Consider the following 16,682-nt stretch of genomic DNA (forward strand, 5'->3'; position numbering starts at 1 on the left):
AGAAAGGGGAAAAAAAATACACGGACCAGAACAAGGCAAGTGAAGCCACGTAGGATATGGGCAACAGGACCATAAGAGGAGGGGGGAGCCTTTAGGGGCTATAATTAAAGGGGAAAATATAGAGTTTCCAGCAAGGCAGGCTTGGAGACAGATGGGGGGAGCCTGCTCCAATTACTGCTCCGATGTGGCATCCTCTTGGAGTCACTGTGGCCCTGAGCCCCACCCCACCTCCCAGATGCTTGGAGCTGGCCAGAGAGTATCTGGAGAGCCCTTTGGTCCGAGAAGGGTGGCAAAGGATGAGCGTGTCCTGCCTCTACTCCCAAGGAGACATCCCTGGGCAGCCACTGTCTCCCACCCTTACAAGTTTTCTCCACTTCATGACCTCCTATCCCACCCACCAAAACACACAGGAACTCATTACCGTAATTTTAAATAGGATATTTGAAATAGGTAAGGAGTTAGGGGATCTTGTCTGACCCAGGAATGTGTGTGTGTGTGTGTGTGTGTGTACTAATGTGTATTGTGCCTGTGCAAGCTTGCACATGGAATTGAAAGCCCCTACCCTTGCTTCCCTATCCCCTTTCCTGTCATAGCCTATGGGGGCGGGGGGGGGGGGACTGTGGCCTTCCCCCCCCCCTTCCCCCGCCATAGGTCCTTTGGGTTGGCAGATTGCAATCATTTCTTGACTCTACCTCATAGCTGTATTTGCCCCTAACCCTTCCGCTTCCCCCAGCATCTCTGAAGAGAGCTCCAACTCATCACATATGTAGACTGGCTGTTTGTCATACCATGGGGCTAGGGTCGTGAAGAATGTGTCAAAGTCTTCCCAGAGAAGGAAGGGTGGTGTGTGTGTGTGTGTGTGTGTGTGTGTGTTGTGACAACCATTCTGATATTGGTCCAAGATTCTTCTATCCACCGTCAGTGTCTCTCAAAGCCCCCCCCCCCCCACACACACACACGTGGCATATAAAAAGGCAATGGGCCTGGGGCCTCCTTCTCTTCCTCCTCTTCTATGACTTGAAACACTTGGCCAGCAGCCAGCCTGAAGATGTGTCTTTAATTTCTACAGCATGACAGCAAAGGGAAGAATTTCGTGCAGAGGTCGGCAGAGAGCTCCCGCCTTCCCCAGCCCCCTCCTGCTCCCCACCCCACCCCCAACCCCGGCCTCTTAGACCAGCCCTGCTGGCCTGGAATGAGGGGGATCGGCGGGGGGAGACGCCACCTCATCTTTAGGAAACTCTGAAGCTCAGGCTCCTTCAGGAATGTGATGCTTTCTCCATGATTGGCGGGTGTTGTATGTGGGGGGGTGGAGAACAGACTGAAATCTCCACCCATACTGGGGTAAAATGGTAAAATCATCAGCGTTTTAGAGGAGGGGAAAAATCACCTCGAGAAGCAAGAAAAACAGAAAGGGAAAAGTGCTGAGCTTTGAATTCTCTCCCTTTCCAAGTTTCCCAAAAGCTCCCTCCTGCCCGACTCCCCTCAACACACCCCAGAAGAAAAGGGCCTGAAGAGAGTGTTCTCACTTTAACCTTTCCACATCTCCCCCTCCCCAGATATCCTCCTTTGGACTCCCTGATACGTGAAAAGGGTTGAGCACATCTGGACAGAGAAACCTGAGGCATTGGCACAGCTGGTGTGAGGGGGTAGGTAACGCCCCTTCCCCCCACACATCTGGAGCTCCTCTTTCCTTCCAGCTGTGCATCCCCCCCATCTTTCTTATTGTTCATAGGATTTAGAGTGAGAAGGACCACTTGGAAGCATAGATTTAGAGATGAAGGGTAAAACCTTAGAGGCCAGAAGAGTCAATCCTCTCATTTTACAGATGAGAAAACTGAGGTACACAGAGGAATGCCCACCGTCACAGAGGCAGCAAGCAATACAGCTGCAATCTAAATGAAGGTCTTCTGCCTTTAAATCCTGGACACTTTTCTAGCTCAGCCCCCTCTATTTTTCCATTTTATTTTGTTGTTCAGTTAGGAAGGATTTATTTTCTTTCCCCCTCTCCTCACTCCAATTAAGAAGAAAAAACCCCAAAACTTTTTAACAAACACACTGAGTCAAACAATACAAACCCCCACATTGTCCATAACAAAAAATCTGGGTCTCATTATGCACCCCAAATCCTTCTCCTCTCTGTAAGGTGGCTTACAGATGTGGCATCACCACAGGGCTTCGGGCATCACAGGAGGTCATTGTGTTGATCAGGTTTTGAAAGCGTCTCAAAGTTGTTTATCTTTATAATGTTATTATGGTGACACAAAATGTTCTGGTTCTGCTCACTTCACTCTTTGTCAGTTCATACAAGTCTTCTTTTCTCTGAACTTGTCCAGTTTGTCATTCCTCACAGATCAATAATATTCCTTTATTTTAATATGCTCTAACTTGTTCATATCAGTCCTCAATTGATGCCAGTACCCTCATTTTACAGATGACATGACAGGCTCAGAGAGACCAAATGACTTGTGGAAGATCCAAGGTAATAAATGAATGGTAAAGCTAACATTGGAACAGAGATCTTTTGGTTCCAGACTCCTTCCTTCCTTCCTTCCTTCCTCCCTCCCTCTCTCCCTCTCTCCTTATATTTCTTTCTTTCTCTCTCCTTATATTTCTTTCTTTCTTTCTTTCTTTTTTCTTTCTTTCTTTCTTTCTTTCTTTCTTTCTTTCTTTCTTTCTTTCTTTCTTTCTTCCTTCCTTCCTTCTCTCACTCCCTCTCCTTTCTTCCCCTTCCTTTCTCTTCCCCTTTCCTTTCTTTTTATCTTCCTTTCTTTTTCTTTCTTACTTTTCTTCCCTCCTTTCTTTTTACTTCCCTCTATCTCTCCCTCCCCTACTTCCTTTCCTTCCTTTCTCTCTTTCATCTTTCCTTCCTTCTTCTGTTTCCTCCACTTCTTCCTTCCTTTCTCTCCTTCCTCCTTTATTTCTCTTCCTTTTTTCCTTTCCCTTTTCTCTTTCCTTTTTCTCTCTTCTTTCCTTCCTTCCTCTTTTCCCTCCACTTCTTTTTCCTTCCCTCCTTCTTTTCTTTTCTCTTTCTTTTCTCCCTTTCCTCCATTTCTTTCTTCCTTTCTCTTTCCTTTCTTCATTCCTTTCTTGTTTCTTCCCTTCTTCCCTTCCTCCCTTCCTCTCTCTTTTCATCCTCCTTTCTTCTTGCCTTTCTTTCCTTCTCTTTCTTTTTTCCTTCCTCCTTTGCTTTCTTCCATTTTTCTTTCTTCCTTCCTTCCTTTTCCCTCCCTTCCTCTTTCTTTCTTTCCTTTTTTCTTCCTTCCTTCCCTCCTTCCAATTGGAAAGTCTTTCAAGCTGGAAGTGCAACAGGCACTCACAGGCACAATCCCGCTCATTTTAATTTGTGGTTTTCTAAGTCAATATGAAGCTCTCTGGGTCCCTTATTAAGGCTTAGTGGCCCAGATTCGAATTTGATCTCATTGCTCTGGGGGACAGTGCAAGGCAACCATCTTTGGTAGAGACAGTTGCCCCTCCTGGGAGTTCCTAATCCCAAATCACTAGCACAGTCCTTATCCAAGTCCCTCCTTCAAATACATAGGTCCAGTCAAGCTGGCCTTCCTGCTCTTCTTCATACATGGCAGTCCATCTCCCACCTTGATACAGTAGTATAGGCTCTCCCTCAGATCTGGAATGCATACACTCCTCACCTTTGCCTCTTAAAATTCCCAGTTTCCTTTGAAACTGAGCTTAAACACCACCTTTTTACAGGAAGCTTTCTTATTCCCCCAACTGTCAGTGCCTCCCAACTGAAATGGGTTTGTATTTATTGTGTGTGCATTTTGTAGATTCTTCACCACTATTACCTCAGACAGATTGTAAGCCCCTTGAGGGCAGAGATGATTTCTGTTTTGTCTTTGCCTCCTCAGAGCTTAGCAGGGTGCCTGACACATAGTAGGTCCTTTACAAATGCTTCTTATTAATCGACTCTCAGTCAGTCAATAAACATTTATTAAGCTCCCACTATGTGCCAGGCACTGTGCTAAGCTCCAAGGATACAAATATGAGAAGAAAAAAACACCACAGTCCCTGCCCTCATAGAGCTTACAATCTAATGGAAGAAGGCAATCCAAAAAAGAAAGTTAGAGAACAAGGGGGGTTTGTGGCACCAGGAAAAGTTTCTGACTCAGGGACATGGTAGAAACGTTAGAGATGTCCCAAAGTAGCCCAGGTGGGTGAGAAACACAGAGTTCTGGGCTGAGCTCCCTCTTTTAAATGGAGAGTGTAGAATTCATGTCTTTACCCACCAATGAGAGGGACAGAGGGTGGTGATTGTCCCCAAGGAGCCAGTAGATTTTAAGGCTTGGTACCGTGTGTGTTTGTTTGTGTGTGTGTCTATCTGTCTGTCTATCTTGGGGAAGGAAAGTAGAGTACAGTGTTGTGAAGGAGATAATAAAACAGAGCAGTGGGACAGTGAGACAAGCTTCCTGAAGGCCATAGGTAGGCAACAGAACTGAAAAATGACTGAGCAACAACATCTGGAACCCAGGTTTTCCTCACTTCTAGGTGAGCTCTCTATAGACCACACCACACTGCCTTTCAAATTAGGGCAGACAACACATAAGTGACTGGAAATTTCAGAAGCAAGAAGGGAGGGAATTCTGAGCATGGGGCTCAAACAGTGAAAGGGCAGAGCTGAGAGAAAAGCAAGAGGGGCAGCTAGGTGGCTCAGTGGATAGAGCACTGGCCCTGGATTCAGGAAGACCTGAGTTCAAATCCAGTTGCAGACACTTGACACTTACTAGCTGTGTGACCCTAGGCAAGTCACTTAACCCCAATTGCCTCACCCAAAAAACAAATAAATAAAAAGAGAGAGAGAGAGAGAAAAGCAAGAAGGCTGTTGTATCTCTGCACTGTAGAATGGATGGAGAGCAATGCAGTGTAAGGAGCCTGCAAAGGTAAGAAGGGGCCAGGTTGTGAAAGGCTTTAAATGCCAAAAAGAGAACTTTATTTACCTGGAGGTAATAGGGAGCCACTGGAGTTTACTGAGTAGAAGGTGACATCAGCAGATTTACACTATAGGAGAATCACTTCAGCAGCTAAATAGAGAATACACTGAAGTGGGGGGAAGACTGGAAATGAGGAGATGAATTAGAAGATATTATTGCAATAGTGCACCTGAGAGGTGATGAGGAGCCAAACTAGGGTAGCAGCTGTGTGCATGGTAAGTAGAGTTTGTATACAGAAAATGGCAGTAAAGTAGAAATAATAAGATTGACAACATAATGGATATATAGGCTGAGTGTGAAGGAGTGTAGGAGTCAAAAATGATATTGAGGTTGTGAGCCTGGGTAATGAGATGAGTAATGATGCCTTAAACAGGAATAGGAAAATTCGGAGGAGGGGAGGAAGAGAAGAGAATGACTTCTGCTTTGGACATACTGAGTTTGAGATACCAACTGGACATCTAGTTAGAGATTTCCCCCAAAGAGAGTTGGTGAGAAAACAATATTCAAAAAAAGGTCATGAGAGCTTTGTTCAAGTATTTGGGAGGCTCTTGTGTGGAGAAGGGAGCGCACTTGTTTAGTACAAGGGCCCCAGAGGGAAGAACCAGGAAGCATGAGGGGAAGCTGTAGAAAGGGAAATTTAGGGAAAACTCCCAAAGTGGAATGGATGGCCTCAAGAGGTGATAGGTTCCTTCTCCTTGAAGGTCTTTAAGCAGAAACTGGATGACCACTTGTATGTTATGATCTTATGTTATGTTGCATTGTGTTGTGTTATCACGTCATCTCACATCATGTTACATCATCTTATATTTATTATACTATATTAATCTATAGCTTATCATGTCATGTAATGTGTTGTCATGTCACGTCATATCCTATCCTATCTTATCTTATCCTATCCTATCCTAATAAATATATTATAGTGGGGTTTCCTTCCCATATTGGGGTAGCTAGGTGATACAGTGGATAGACTATAGAGCCTGGAGTGAGGAAGACTCATCTTCATGAGTTCAAATCTGTCCTCAAGACTTAACTAGCTGTATGATGCTGGACAAGTCACCTAACCCTGTTTGTCTCAGTTTCCTTGGTAAAATGAGAAGGAAAATGGCAAACCACTCCAGTGTCTCTGCCAAGAAAACCCCAAATGGGGTCACAAAGAGTTGGACATGGTATATGTATGCATATATGTAACATGTACCTATATACAGACACATACCTACACATACGCATGCATGTATGCATATGTGTGTGTATCTTTCCCATATGGGTTTGCCTACATGGCTGCTAAGGTTCTTCTATCTCTCCAATTCTGTGCTTCTGTGATGTGAGACTGGAGCTTAAGAGAGACTAGGGCTTTATAGATCTTGTGATCATTGGCACAGAGATGATCATTGGACCCATGGGAGGTCAAGTGAAATAATATGGAGCAGGGCTTCTTAACCTGGGGGGGGGTCTCTGAATTGGCTTTTATTTAATATTTTATTTCATATTTGTTGATATTTTATTTCATATTTAATATAATTTATATTTATTTAATATTTTGATTTCATATTTATTGATAATGATATATTCACATAATTGGTTTCTCTGTAATCTTGTGTGTTTTATTTTATGCTTTTAGCCAATATTATTCAGAGAAGGGGCCCCCAGGCTTTACCAGACTGAGAAAGGGGCCTATGAAACCAAAAAAGTTATGAACTCTTGGCATAGAGGGAAAAGAGAAAGAGGTCCAGGCTAGACCCTTGGGGAGGGGGGAGGCTCCTGGGCCCCAGACAAGTATGAGGAACATGAATGAAGACCTAGGAAAGGAAGCTGAGAAGGAGCATCCAGACAAAGAGAACTCACCTCCATTGGCCTTCCTTTCCTCATCTATAAAATAGAATTAACTCCTGATTTCCTCCCAGGGCTATGGCGGGTTAAATAAGAGAACAGTTGTCAAGGTGCTTCGGAATGGAAAACTTTACCCACAGGTACAGGATCATCATTCCTTCCTCGTTTTTCCTCTTTCCCTTCCTCTTCTGGCTTCTCCCTCTGGTTTTTACCCTCTTTCTGCCTTGTTTTTGTCACTGTTTCTGCCTTCCCGCCCCTCTCCCTTCATCTCTCTGTACATCTCTCCCTTGAGCTCTGTCTCAGTCATCTTCCCATCTCTCTTCCCATCTTGGCTCCACAGGTTCTTTTTCTGTACCTCCAATTTTGCCTTTCTCTCTTGCTTTTTGTCTCTCTCCATCTCTTTTCTGTCTCTTTCTCTCTCTATTCGCCTCTCTTCCCACCCTTTTCCAAGAGGCCCCTTCTCCAGTAACCCAACCCAGCCCTTCCTTCCCCAGCAACACAGGCTGTGGTAGCCACCTCATCACTTTGGAACAGGAGGAGAGAGGGATATTTGAGCTGCAGCCAAAACATCTAGTTGAAATAAAAGCATCAATGAATCCTTCGGGCCCTGGCTGAGACATAGGAGAAGTCTCCAAGAAAAGAGATGGAGGGAGCCTCAAGCTGAGGTCTTCCCATCACCCCAAGTAGAATATGCCTCTACGGCTTGCTCATGCCTTCTGGCACTGCCCCATATCCAGGCTCTCTCTGACCAGCGGTGCCAACATTGGCCTGCTGGATTCCTGAGTTCTATCTCTCAGCCTAATCACTTGTCTCTTATCACATCCCCTGAGCCTGAGCCTGAGTACTTTCTGTGCCTCTGAGCCCTGAATCAGGCAATAAGGGGGAGACCCAGAGAAAGAAGGACCCATAATTCCTCTCTCCATATTTTGTCAGAGAAGATGAAGATGTGAGCCCTGCCTTCAGGGGAAGCTCTCAATCTGATGGGACAGACCTAACCCCCATGTCAGAGAGCTCCAGGTGTGATGAGGGAGACACAGTTCCTGCCTTCAGGGAGCCTCTGATCTAATAGGGGAGGCAGAGGAACCCCAGCAAATTATGTTTTGTTTCCCCTGAATAACAAAGCAGAGGGATTAGACCTAACAGCAGCTGGAGGGACTGAGTTTCCCTCTCAGAGGGGAGGCCTATAGGCTATTGGAATCGGAGAGAAAGGGGACAAAACCAAAAAAGAGACTCCACTGAAGGAGGGGAGCTACATGGTACAGTAGATAGAGCCCTGAGCTTAGAGTCAGGAAGACCTGAGTTCTGATCCAGCCTCAGACACTTACTAGCTCTGTGACCCTGGGCAAGTCACTTAACCTCAATTTCCTCCCTATAAAATGGGACTGACAATAACACCTCTGTCCCAGGGCTGTGTGAGGATCAGGTCAGATAATAATGAAGTGCTTAGCACAATGCCTGACACATGGTGAGGAGTGCTATGCAAATGTTAGTTATTATTATTTATTGTGATTGTTATCATCACCATCATCATCTGAAGACTAAGCTATCTAGAGGCAGGGTAAAGGACCACAGGCCTTGAGAACCAGTTGACTCGGGGAAGTGACTCATCTAAGGCTCTGTTCCATCTTATAGGCTAATGTTAGATCAGAAAGCAATTTGGTCAACTGCAGTCATTTGTTAAGCACCTCCTAGGTGTACAACCTTGTGCCCTGGTGGGACAAATATAAAACAAGGTACAACCCCTGCCTTTAAGAAGCTTCCAGTTTAGGGGCAGCTAGATGGCTCAGTGGATAGAGCACTGGCCCTGGATTCAGGAGTACCTGAGTTCAAATCCGACCTCAGACCCTTAATACGTACTAGCTGTGTGACCCTGGGCAAGTCACTTAACCCCAATTGCCTCACTAAAAAAAAAAAAAAAAAAAGAAGCTTCCAGTTTAGTAGGGACATGAAACACACTCAAATAATCATAATACACATCAATATATAATTAAATGACTTTTTGCCAGCCTTGTGATTTTGTTGGTATAGGAAACCCCCCTCTACCAATGGCAGATCAGAAACTACTCTGCAACTGAGATCAGCAGGGCTTAACCCATGGTCCATGTATGAAGAATCTGTGAACCTGGATGGGAAAAAAATTATACCTTTATTTTTGTTCACCTTTAACTGAAATTTGGGGACAGCTACATGGAGCAGTAGATAGAGTGCCAGGCCTGGAGGCAGGAAGACTCCTCTTCCTGAGTTCAAATCCAGTCTTAGACACTTCCTAGCTGAGTGACCCTGGGCAAGTCACTTAACCCTGTTTGCCTCAGGTCCTCATGTATAAAATGAGCTAGAGAAGGAAATGGTAAACCACTCCAATATCTTTTCTGAGAAAACCCCAAATGGGGTCACGAAGAGTTGGACATGACAGGAGTCCCTACTCCAGTGGCTAAAGCAGTCTTCCTGAAATGAAGGTCTGACCATGTCACTGACTTCTTTCTCATATAGGACACATCATCCCCTGATTCCTTTCTTGCCTTTGCACTAGCTGGCCTCTGTGACTGGAATGATTTCCCTTCTCACCTTCCTGTTCCGGATGTCCTTCCAGACTCAGCTCAAATCTCATCTTCTGCAAGAGGACTTTCTACCATCACTCCCTGCACCCACCCACATATACATACACACAGACACACACAGTGCCTTTGCTCTGAGATTCTCTTTCATTTACTTTCTATATGTCTTGGATGAACATAGCTATGTAAGGGTGAATGGGGTGTTCAGGAGGACTAGCACTTCAGGTGTGAGGTCTTGCTGGATCTCTTTCAGGGCTGCTTATCCATCTTTGGTGTCCACCTGTCACTCAACTCTCACCTTTGGCCCCAAGAAGCTGTAGCACGTGCAACAGCTACATCCAGGTAAAACAGTCTCAACCATCTCAGCAGATGGGTTAAACTGGGTTGAAAGTAACCAAAGGAGGGGGCAGCTAGGTGGTGCAGTAGATAAAGCACCAGCCCTGGATTCAGGAGGACCTGAGTTCAGGTCTAGCCTCAGACACTTGACACTTACTAGCTGTGTGACCCTGGGCAAGTCACTTAACCCTCATTGCCCCTCCAAAAAACAAACAAAAAATGCTTGACTGACCTATATAGAAATGTATTCTTATATTGATCAGTGAAGATAGCCCCTCCATTGATAAGTATCAGAACTCTTTTGCTACTTGGTAGATAATCCTCAAGACTTTCTCTGCGTGAAAATTTCACCATCTTTTGAAGGATCAGATGTTGAGCCTCACTAAAGTTAGCTAGCTAACTTGGTCCTTGGATGACTGATGCACAGTCTCTCATCAGGTCTGGACTTGAAGTCTTTCCAGCTTAGTAGGACTTGCTTGAGTTTATACTTTCCTGACATGACCCCTGAGAACTCAGTCACCTCCATGCTGTGAAGAGTTCACAGAGAAGGCCCTGAGAGCTGGAGATTGGGAAGGGGGTTAGAATCAGCAGAACTTGGCAAGTAGATGGATGTTGGGGTAAAGGAGAGAAAAATTAGGGTTAAAGTTGAAAAGGACTGAGAGATTGGGCAGGATGATGGTGCCAAGAAGGAAATTGGGATGAGGGACAAGTTGAGGGGAGAATGCAATGAGCTCAACATAGGGCATGTTGAGTTTGAGATGTTGACAGGACATGTAGATTGAGATGTGCAATGACAATCCACAATTTAGGACTGATGCTCAAAAGGTAAAGCTGACTGGATTAGACAGAATTAAGTCATCTGCAAAAAGGTGGTAACCGTTTTTGATGTTAGTCTTTGTACCTCCAGTACCTGGCATCGTGTGGCTCACAATAATAGGTGTTTAATAAATGTTCGTTGGATTGATTCAATGCTGTGGGTGTTTAGAAATAAAAGAGGCCCCTGGACAGAGCCTTAGGGGACTCCCACATTAGGACATGGGGGGAAAAAAGCAAAGCAAAGACTGAAGTAGACCAAGAATGCAAGCTCAGAGAAGTAGGTGAACCAAGAGAGAACAATTCAATAGAATTCAACAAGTTTTAAAAGTTGACTATGTGTCAAATGCTGCTAGGTGCTAGGAATACAAATACTAATCAGAACAGACCCTGTCCTCAAGAAGCTTATATTCCCCCCCCCAAAAAAAAAGCTCACATGTACACAGCATTTTAACATTGGCAAAGTACTTAACGTTCCTTTTTCATTTGAGTATCACAACCACCCCATGAGGTAAGGGCTGTTATATCCATTTTACAGATGAGAAAACTGAGAGTCAACCAAAGGGAAGGAGCCGATATCAAGAAGGAGGAGGTGTAGCGAATAGTATCAAATGTTGTAGAAAGATTAAGAAAGACTGGCTTTGGGAATGACCTTTGGAGAGAGCAGCTTCAGTAGAGTGGTAGGGACAGAGGCCAGTTTGCAGGGAATCGAGAAGGAGAGAGAGGCAGCAAGCCAAGGCTACTCTTGGTAGAAATGTGATAGGGAAGAATTGACACAGGATATAAACTTAGGGGTGCGAGGAGTGGCAGGGTCAGGGATCACCCTCTTCCTAATCCAACCGGATGAGGAAGATGTGATTTACCCAGTATCACATGGCTAGTTAGTGACAGAGCCTGGTCCAGGACTCTTTCTGCTATCTAACGAATCTACCAGTGGTGGTGGTGGTGGTGGTGATGGTGGTATCTGGAGCTAGACCAACTCCCAGCCTCTCTGAGGACTCTGAGATTCAAAAGAAGAACATGTAGGTATCAGCAACATTATGTGCTGATCAACTGTGATAGACTTGATTCTTCTCAGCAAGATAGTTCCAAAGGATTCATGATGGAAAATGCTCTCCAAATCCAGAGGGGAAAAAAAAAATAGAATCCATCATTTCCTACGGAATCTGAGCCACACCTCCCAGGTATTTGGGGCTTCAGGGTTACCCTCCTTCTTCAGAATGGGGAAGGAAATGAGTAGACACCCACTTACCTCCAAGGATAACCGTCTAGAAGCATTAAATATCAGAGTTGATAGGGCCCTGATTTATCTTCTCATTCAAACCCTTCATTTTACAGATATGGAAACTAAGATCCAGTGACTTGTCCAAGGTTTCCCCGACAGTTAATAGCAGCTATAGCCCTAGAAGTCCCACCCAGGGCAGCCTCAACCACATAATTCTTCCTGCCTTTCATCTCTGATCTTTGGTTCTTAGCGCCTTACAAATCCAGGAGGCCAGAACCAGGTCACAGAAGGCACGGTGGGTGACTCTCTGAGTGGGCCAAGGAAAGAGATAGGGTATGGAAAAAGCTGCTGCCTGAGGGGACAAAGAGAGCCCCAGGCAGACACTCAGCTGGGTTAGGGGGGTGGTCTCAGCTTTGGAGGAGGGAGCCTGAGACGTGACTGGGAGCTGAGATGAATGTAACAGAAGGGACAGGGGGGTGGTGTGAGGAGCCCCACCTTTAAACTCCAACCAGGCGCTGAGATCTGCGCCCCCCCTTTCCCCTCTCCAGCCCACCCCAAATGAAACCAAAAGGCAGAGAGAGGGAGTGAAAGATGGGTAGAAACAACCACAAAGAAGAGGTTTGGCAGGGACTGAGGACCTTGATTCAAACCATCTGCACAGGGGGCTGGGGCAGGAGCTCTAAGCTAGGCTAGAGATGGAGGAGACAGGCAAGGAGGCTGGGGGAGCAGGGACAGCCCGTGGAGCAGACTCCTTCCTTCCAGACATCCAAGCCCAGATGACTTAGCCCACAAGCCCAGCCCAGCCCGCTGACCTCATTCCCAGCCACTGCCACCCCCTCACTGTATTCCACTCCCAGGCCCCCCTTCTGGCTGCCACGTCGGCTGGAAGGCTAAAAGTTAGCAGTGGTAGACTAGGAGAGGGGTGGCATCTCTGCTCCCAAACAGGGAGAAGGTGAGCAAGAAAGACGCAGGCATGTGAGCAGCTGGCCTTCCTGCCTCTTCACCTCGGCCCAAGCCAAGGTCGTGCTTAGAGATCCTTCCTGAGTCCTCAGGGCACGCAGGGCCCCATTCTTCCTCTCCCGGGATCCCCAGGGGTCAAAAAGGGTGGAGACTGGAATCCTGTGTACAGCAGGGGCTGGAGCCTGGAATAGATTGGGTACCCCTAGCTATTTCTTCCTCTGCCTCTATATACCCGCGTCCTAAGACCTTTTGAGGTCTCATGTCGATGGTTCTCCACCCTGGTGGCCGGAGAGTCCTTCTGGAAAGCTGATCTGGATCCCTCCTGCTGAATTAGGAGTCATTTTGAGAATGAAATGGAAGGGGGAGGAGTCAAGATGAACATTTCATGGCTTTTATCAGCTACCGCCCCCCCCCCCCAATTCCATATATCTTACCCCTTAGATTCTCATGCCCTAACCCCTGCTTTTTCTAGCCTCCTGCCTCCCCCAACCCGACCTACCCACCCACCTTAGGGTCTTTTCCCAGCCTGGGGCTGCCCCGGTGGCCCCTGGAGCAGTGCATTCCTGGGCCGTGAGTCATCCCGGGGGAATGTCTGATCTCTGGCCACAATTTTCCCTCCATGCACTGACCTCCCCCACCAGCTGAGAGTGGTGGATCCAGGGAGGGGGTAGGGCCCTGGAAGGGGAGATGCTCACCTCTCAAAAAGCTGAGGGTGGTCCTCCCCTTCCCCCAAACACTCAGTCTTGAGAGGTGGGGTTCCAAACCAGGTCCTGAGATTCCTCCCCTCCTCAGGCCATTCCCCTCCAACAACCCTAGTCGGAACTTTCAATCCCCCTCTGCTACCCCAGGGAAAACTGAGGGGCAATGAAGGACAGACCACGATTACAGGACCTTCAGGGTGGACCCAATTGTTTCAAATCCTAGATTCTCCCTTCGGCTCCCTGCCTCACTGGGAGTCCTGCCGGGGCCCCACTATCCTCCCTGCCCCCCACCCAAGGCAGATCCAGGCTGTTTCTGCCTTCAAAAGCCTGAGAGCACTAATTCTCAAGTGTGACACGTCCCTGAGTGGGGGGATGGGGGAATCCACGTTTGCAGGGAGGGAGGAGTACTGTGCTTTCTCCTATGGGGCCCCCTCTTCTTCCTGTCATCTGCTGTGCTAGCCTGCCCTGGCTCTGCTCCCCGACCTCCCTATCTCATAGGTTTAGATCACAGATTTGAAGCTGGAAGGAACTTTAGAAGCCATGTGATCCAACCCTTTCATTTACTGAGGAAACTGAGGCTGGGGTGGCCTGCCCAAGGTCACAGAGCTAGTGGATGTCAGAGGAGGGATTTGAAGCAGCTCTTCCCATCTCCAAGTCCAGAGCTCTGGCCTACCTTACCATCTTCCTGGCCACACCTCTTCCCTGGTTAGGTGCTGGAAACAGAACTGTTAGCTTCTGGTTTTCTTTAATCCTCTTTCTAGGAAACCCTCAATTTCTTTAAATTCTACACATAATGTGTATATGCATATGTGTGTGTTTTGTGTCTTTGTGTGTATGTCTGTTAAGGTTTTGTGTGTCTTTGTATGTCTGTATACATGTGTGTTTACATGCATGTTTGTGTGGATGTGTTGTGTCTGTGTATGTTTGTGTGGATAGTGTTTGTATATGTAAGCATTAGTATTTGTTGCGTGTGTGTTTGTATGTGTGTGCGCATTGTCGTTTTGTGTGTATTTTGTGTGTTGTGTTGCTGTGTTTGTGTATGTTCTGTGCTTGTGCCTGTGTCATATGTTTGTGTGTGTTGTGTGCTGGTTTATGTGTGTGTGTGTGTGTGTGTGTGTGTGTGTGTGTGTGTGTGTGTGTGTGTGTGTGTGAGATACACTCCCACAGGCCTCAGCACACCCTGTACCGCTGCGCAGGCAGGCGAACCCTCCCTCATTCACTCATCTGAGCTAAGGGAGAGGAGCGCTCTCATTCCTATCGAGCTGTGACATGTGGACTTTGGCTGCAGTTCGCACTTGACACCTAGTAAAGGAAAACAAGCTGCGGATGCTGCCGAAGGCGGCCAGACCCCAGAGAGCCCAGGGAAGCAGGAGAAGCCGACGGGCTCGGGGAGGACCGGCCCCGGGGACGTGGGAGGCAGCTCCGCGGGAGCAGGCGCGGGGCGGCCGGTGCAGGTGCGGGAGGGGGTGTCTGGCCGTTGTGGCGGCGAGGCTTTGGGGAGGGGGAAAAGCTGACCCTGACCACATCGCGTCCCTCCCGCACGGATGTCTCCCTTGGCTGCCTTTGCCTGCCTTTGTTTCTGTATTAATCTCCACATCTTTGTGTTCCTGTCCCAGACGCGTCCATCTGACTTTCCAGGCAATTTCTACAGAAAGAGGATTCCATCCTTCAAGGAGCTAAATTCCAATCCAGAGCTAATCTGAATGGGTGTCATCTGCTCAGGGCTAGCCTAGCCTTGGTTCTGAATCTCTGCTCCGGGGCAGGTGGACAGACTTATCCTTCGACCTTCATCACATCTCATAGATAAATAAAGTTTTACACCGGAAGGGCCATAGCGACCATTTAGTCCAGCACCCTAATTTTATTTTATTTTTTAATATATTTTATCCCCCCGCCCCCTGCCCCCGCTATGACACATTAAAACAATTTGTTAAACATTCGTTGTGGGTTGGGTTTGGGGTTTTTTGAGTTTTGAGTTCCAAATTCTGTCTTTCCCTCCCTTCCCTGCCCCTCCTTGAGACAATCAGATATAGGTTATACATGAAGCACCGTCATTTTAAAGAAAAGGAAACTGAGGCCCAGAGATGTTAAGTGACTTGTCTAAAGCCACACAGGTAGTAAGCTACATGTGGGAATATGAATCCAGCTCTTCTGATGCCAAATCCAGTCACCTTTCCAATAGACCATGCTGTCTCTTACTCTCCCATCTCTGAGATTTTATTTAGCCCTTTTCTTTGCCAGGAATTTGAGTGCTGGCCCTGCCACTTACTAAACATGTGTGCTTCAGTTTCCTCTTATGTGACATGAGGGAACTGGACCCAGTTCTATGAAACTTCCCTTTCAGCTCTAATGGTCTATTTATCTCTAACATTGCCTGTCTTCTCAGTTTTCCTTGCCCTGAACTACATGTACTTTCTCCCAGGGAACCTACTCTGACACTTACCTCCTCCCCTCCCCCCCCCCAAAGTAGTTCTTCTCCATTTCTTTGTTCCTTCACCTTGCTAAAGAGTCTGTCCTTTTCCCTTTGTTGCTGTCTCTGGTCAGCAGACCTGGGTGCGGATCCTACCTCTGACACTAATTGCCTGTGTGACCTTGGGCAAGTTATTTAATCTTCTTGGGTCTTGATTTCTTTATCAGTAAAACGACAGGGATGAACTGGAAGGTCTCTGAGATAATCTCACGTCTAGGCCTATGATTTTCTGATCTTTACTTATGTCCTATTTCCCTCCCACCCACCCCCCTCAGAATAGGAATTCCCTAAAGTCAAGGACTGCTCTTCCCCATAACAATAACGGCTCCCAAAAAGGTTTGAGTCAATGCCTGCTCCATCCTTTAAATTACCTTTTAGTACCTGGGATGGGCTGTCCATGAAAGACACTCAGGAGTAGATTGGTCCAAATCCATGCCCCAGTCCCAGTAGAACAGGACCCAATGCTCACTTTGTTTCCTCACCTCTACAATTTCCTGGAAGACCTTGGAGAAGGGGTTTGCCTTTCTTTCCCTCCCTTCATTCCTTGGATGCTCTTACAAAGTCTCCCAGCTCACTCCCTATAAATTGGCCCCTCCTCATAGGGATTGATCAGATAAAAAGACTAGGAAGAAGCAGGGCACACACCACAAAGGAAAAGTGAGATACATATTATTTTCATATGAAAATCAACCTAAATCATCCTTTAAAATTATTTTTTTTAAATGTAATAAACACTTTTATTTATAGTTTGGGGTTCTAATTTTTATCCCTCCTTCCCTCCATCCCCTGCCCCTTCCCTGAGGTAGCAAGCAATCAGATATGGGTTATACATGTATGATTATGTAAAAC

Source organism: Dromiciops gliroides, chromosome 4, assembly GCF_019393635.1.
Source record: "Dromiciops gliroides isolate mDroGli1 chromosome 4, mDroGli1.pri, whole genome shotgun sequence".
Lineage (NCBI taxonomy): Eukaryota > Metazoa > Chordata > Mammalia > Microbiotheria > Microbiotheriidae > Dromiciops > Dromiciops gliroides.